Source organism: Sus scrofa, chromosome 9 (assembly GCF_054392235.1).
Source record: "Sus scrofa isolate SSC_HxYL_T2T_F1_AM1 chromosome 9, Sscrofa_HxYL_maternal_Yorkshire_Landrace_v2.0, whole genome shotgun sequence".
Lineage (NCBI taxonomy): Eukaryota > Metazoa > Chordata > Mammalia > Artiodactyla > Suidae > Sus > Sus scrofa.
This window is the reverse complement of record NC_139391.1, coordinates 17,305,617-17,311,616: the sequence shown is the minus strand read 5'-3', so window position 1 is coordinate 17,311,616 and position 6,000 is coordinate 17,305,617.

Genomic DNA, 6,000 nt, shown 5'->3' with positions numbered 1-6,000 from the left:
TCTAAATATTTTAACTTTTAAATGACCATATCTTATTTTATTTCACTTTGGACTTAAGACACATTTCTAGCAGTGAGCTACTGTTAGCCAGTACATTAACTGTGACGTTTTGGTAGCTTGTTAAGATAACAGGGCCTTTGGAATCAGGTAAACCCAGGTTAGAATCCCATATCTTACTTAGTAATTTACTTGTTAATCTTACCTATCAGCTATGTGACCTTGACAAGTTATTAACTTCTCTAAGCATCATTTTATTTCTAAAACAAGCAAATAATAAAAATAATACCAATTTCACAGTTATTTGAGGATTAAATGAGATGAGACATTCCAAGAAATAATTTAGTATAGTGCCTGGCAAGTAGTAGGAGCTCAATAAAAGGCAATTATTATTATTACTGAGGAAAAACACCAATGACTTATCCGTATTTATGTCTCATGGTACTAGGCACAGTACCTGGGACCTAGAAAATGCTCAAATGTTTATTATGTTACCTAATTTACACAGTTGCAGAGATCAAATGATAAAACATATATAAAAGTGTTTTGAAAACTAGAAAATACTATAGAAACCTATCTGTCCCCTTGACTGGTCAAAACTTTACTTTTTTTCAGAAAATTGTTGACTATGTGGTGTCACACTTTCTGTTCTTCTCAAAATCAGTATTTTGAGGCATCTTTAGACTTCATTCTGTGAGAAACTGCCCTTTACGTGCCTATTCTGCTTGCAACTGGAAAACTGTTCAGGAACAAGGGCTTCAGTGTGGAATCCTGCTGCCAGTCGTCCTGACTCAAATTCCATTAGACCTGTGGGTTTGTGCCACAGGCAGTCAGACTGGGATCAGAGGTATAGAGATTTGATCTGGATTTTCTGAGACAGTCAAAATTTCAAATATCCCAGATAGTCTAAGCTGATTTTTGTGAATTGGTATATTTCTTTTTATGTCAATTTATTATTATCAGTTTATCCCTTCCTTCTTTCTTTCTTTTCTTTTTTTTTTTTTTTTTTTGGTTGCACTTGAAGCATGCGGAAGTTCCCAGGGCAAGGATCAAATTTGAGCTGCAGCTGCAACCTATGCCACATCTGTGGCAATGCTGGATCCTTAACCCAGTGGGTCAGTCTGGGGATCAAACTCAAGCCTCAGCAGCAGCCTGAGCCACTGCAGGGACAAGGCTGGATCCTTAACCCATTGGGCCACAGCAGGAACTCCCCTTTCCTTCCGTTTATATTGAAAACCTAGTATAAGTCACAATATTGAGTAAGACAGACATAATCCCTGCCCTTGTGATGCTTACAATCTTGTAATTATATTACTCACTAGATATGGTTTAACTTTTATGTTTTTGCAAGACTTCACGTGAATAAATTCACAAGTTGGAAATAAAGTTTTTAAAGCATGTGTTCATATTTTTAAAAAATTAAAAATATGGTCGTGTTAACTGTGAAGAGGTGTCAAGTATCTTACCTTTCCTAGCAGCCCTCCAGAAAGAATTTTACTTTAATACCAAACACTTCACTTATCTAATTAAATCATAACAACTTGAGGGGAAGAAAGATGCTTTCATCTCCATTTTAAGAAGAGCTGAGACTCAGAGAGGCTAAATGTCTTGCCAAAGTCTACCACTAACAAATGCCACTGCTAAAATTAGAATCCAGTGCTGCCTGATTCCCCCAATCCAAGCTTTCTCCAACCCCATTCCACCCCAAGTCAAGCAACCAATCATTAAGCTAAATCAGTATTATTGAATATTATGTGCCATAGGTGGGATGCAAAAGAAAAAAAAAAAAATATATATATATATGGTTCTTAAACTCAAGGGGCTTAAATCTGTTTGTGACACCAAAATAACATGAACTAAACTGACTCTGAGTAGAATGAATTCCCAGTAAATATACATAAATATGAGTTTGAGTGGTTCAAAATCATTTCATACAAGATATATGTGTTGCCCTAAACACTTCTAGGCTTGTTTATTTCCACACGGCTAAGTGATCTCTCTGATCACATTGTATTGGATGTGTTTTCCAGCTTTTCTTCCCTCCAAGAATGTGAGCCTCATGAGGTCAGGAACCACATTCTCGTTTCCTTAACCTTTGTGTCTTTGCGTCCCCACAATCTAACACAAAGCTTATTACATAGTAGACAGTAGGAGTTGAAGTAAGTTTGGCTTAAACTGAGATGAGTTTTGAGAACTGCATATGGAAGGATGATTTAACATTAACAAGGGAAGAGCATTCTTTTTTTTTTTTTTTTTTTTTGCTATTTCTTGGGCCGCTCCCGCGGCATATGGAGGTTCCCAGGCTAGGGGTTGAATCAGAGCTGTAGCCACCGGCCTACGCCAGAGCCACAGCAACGCAGGATCCGAGCCGCGTCTGCAGCCTACACCACAGCTCACGGCAACGCCGGATCGTTAACCCACTGAGCAAGGGCAGGGACCGAACCCGCAACCTCATGGTTCCTAGTCGGATTCGTTAACCACTGTGCCACGACGGGAACTCTGGGAAGAGCATTCTAGATGGGAGCCATAGTGGTAGCAAAGGTGAGGAAGTATAAGGTAGGATGTGGCAAGGATGGTGGAAATCATCCAAATGGGGCAGGTCTGAAAAACCGAATCTCATAACTATTGGCATATTCGTGAGACACTTACGGCCTGCGAAGGAAATCTTTAAAGTCCAAAAAACGAATGTGAGATTATAGGCACCATAAAGGAAAAATGGAAATGGAAGCAATAGAGCAATGGAGAAACTTGCAAAATGCTCACATCCCCTAATAACTCGGGCCCTCTGTGAGCAGCCAGCCCGAAGGAGTCAGACAGTAGCAATCATCTCATCAGTGCTGCTAGACTGCATTCCAGGGCTGAGTTAATGATCCCATCTTTCTGTTTGATCCTAAGTGTAGCCCTAGGTGAGGCCCATGAAAACCTCCCAAAGGGTAACTAACCAGTTAGAAGGCACTTCTTTCATTCCTCATCTTCCCTGGGCCCCCCTTTTTACCTTTCCCCAAAGTCTTTAAATCATAATGACTCCCTCTCGGTGACTGAGTTGCTAAGTTCTTTAGCCTGTTAGCGCAAATCAAGGTGAGACTCAAAGGACAGAAAAAAGGAAAAGCGTTAAATTGTTCCTCACGGTACTAAGACAATTTGCAGAGGCTGAGGAGAGGGGTCTTCCATATGCTGTTGCCATTTGGCCCAGGTTTCAAGCACAAGGAGTCATCAGATGCTGGCTGCTCTTTAGAGTTGAATCTGTAAGGAGCAACAAAGGACCTTCTCATAAATGCCAATCCTAAAGGAAACTTAGGTATTTCTAGGGCTAGTTACATCAGAGGGAGAAGACTGATTCAAGATGAGAGGTCTCAAAATTTGAAAGCTGCCTCAGCTCCTGGAAGCTTTTTCAAGGTCTAAGAATAAGGAGGAGAGACCTAAACTACAGCTTAGTTATCTTTGTGCCCAGAGGACTGGGAGGAGAATTTAATGGGGATTACTATTGCCTTAAAAAGGACAAACACAGAGTTCTCTTGTGGCTCAGCGGGTTAAGGATCCAGCCTTATCACTGCAGTGGCTTGGGTCACTGCTGTGGGCCAAAAAGAAAAAGAAAAGCTGGGGATAGTAGAGGGGTGCGGACATGATCTCTGGCCTGGGAACTTCCAAATGCTGCCAGTGAAGCTGTTTAAAAAAAAAAAAAAAAAAAAGCTAAAACTTTTGGAGTTCCCACTGTGGTTCAACAGGTTAAGAACCTGACTGGTATCCATGAGGATGTGGGTTTGATTCCTGGTCCCCCTCAGTGGGTTAAGGATCTGGTATTGCCATCTCTATGGCATAGTCCCACAGCTGCAGCTCCTATTTGACCCCTAGCCTGGAATTCCCAATGCTGCAGGTGTGGCTGTAAAAAGGAAAAAATGGGGGGCGGGACAAACTCTGGGAGTTCCCTGGTGGCTCAGTGGGTTAAGGACCCCATGTTGTCACTGCAGTGGCTCAGGTTGCTGCTGTGGCGAAGGTTCAATCCCTGGCCCAGGAACTTCTGCATGCCACAGGCACAGCCAAAAAAAGAAAAAAAACAAAAAACAAAAAAGGACAAACTCTATAATTGAGCAGTTTTAAATTTGTTCTTGCCTGAAGCTTACTAATTCATTTACCCAAAGCTTTCACCCACAATTGCTCACTTGATTCTCATTACAGCCCTGTGAGGTCATCATATTCCAGTTTATGGATGAGGGTGTAGATGTTCAAAGAAGCTAAAAGCATTCAGTGAGCTCACTGCGTTGGAAGTTCCAGGATTGGGACTAGAATCCAGGTTGTCCTTCGCCTGGTCCAATACAGTATTTTTTTCCCCACAAAACAAGTAATCCAAAAGTATCTCTGTTTTTTACTCCCACTGGTGTTTTTTACTCACATCACAGCCTCAGATCTGTCATCTTGCTAATGACTCAGCAAACATATACTGACCCTGATCATGAACCAGGAATTAGGTTAGGTGCTGGGAACACAAAGACAAGTTGCAGACTTTACCCTCAAGTTCCCAGAGTCTAGTCAAGAAGGCAAACGTAAAAAATTAATTGCAGTGCAGTGTGGTAAGTGCTATAATTCAACTGAGAATTAGAAATAGAGTTAAATAAAGAGGAAAGATCAATGCTACTCGTGGTGACAAGAGGATAGTGTCCCAGAGGAGGCGGTGATTAAGTTAAAACTTGAGATATAAGTAGGACTGTGACTGGTGGACAAGGGAAAAGCGTTCTTGGCAGAATGAGCAGCTCAGACAAAGGCATGGAGGTGTGAAACAGTATGACTAAATTGTTATAAGCTAATGAATATAAGAGTAACATTTCCTGGTGTCACTCAGCAGTGCCCACCTCTGCACTTTGCACCAGAGACCATTCAACAAATATTTATTGAGCCTCTACTAGATGGTGAACTCTAGTTCTAGGAGCTGGTATACAACAGAATAAGCCAAGTCTTTGCTCTGAAGGAACCTACATTCTAGAGAAAGGAAGTAGACAATAAAAAAAAAAAATCACATTAGGGGGTGATAAGGGTTATGTAAACTGGTAGCTATCATAGTACAAAGTTTCAGTTCATTTAGGATTTGTTTGGCTGTACGTAACAGAAAAACCTAATATAACAGGAACACGCAACATAGGGTTTATTTCTCATGTAAAAGAGGTAACAGTTCACAACTGTTAGGGCCAGTCATCAAGTTGTCACACACCCAGGCTTCTCACATTCTGCTCCACAATATCTAGGGTGTGGCTCTAATCTTCCTATTTCAGCATATTTGCTAGAGCTCCAAGAATCACATCATCATCTAGACGCAGGATGGAGGAATAGGGAAGGGTGGGCCTTTTAACAGATATAAGAAGAACCATATAGCATTTTTACTTACTGTGATCCTACCTAGCTACAAGGGAAACTTGACAAATAGTTTTTCAGCTATGTAACAACGAACTGAAGTAAAAATGAGCATTTTGCTTCCAAAGAAGGGGAAAACTAATATTAAGAATTATAACAGTCAAGATCCCAAAGGCCCAAAGGGGCAAGGGGAGTGAGGAGTCAGAACCACAGGAGAGAGGATGTGTAGATTTGGTGACCTCGAGAGGAGCTGTGACTTTGGTTGAGGGACTTAGCCAGCCAGAAGTGATGCTGCAGGGAGGAAGCCAAGGAAATAAACACCCTGCTCTCCCCTCCTGCCTCTCCCTACCCTCCCACTTCTGCTCTCAGGCCAGGAGTTTCTTTTAACTTAACTGAAAACCAGAGGGCACTAGGAGTTCCCCTTGTGGCTCAGTGGGTTAAGAACCTGACTAGCATCCATGAGGATGTGGGTTCAATCCCTGGCCCTACTAAGTGGGTTAAGGATCCGGTGTTGTCATGAAGTGAGCTGTGGTATAGGTTACAGTTGCGGCTCAGAGCCTGTGTTGCTGTGGCTGTGGCGTGGGCCAGCAGCTGCAGCTCTGTTTTGACTGCTAGCCTGGGAACTTGCATATGCTGCAGGTGCAGCCATAAAAAGGGAAA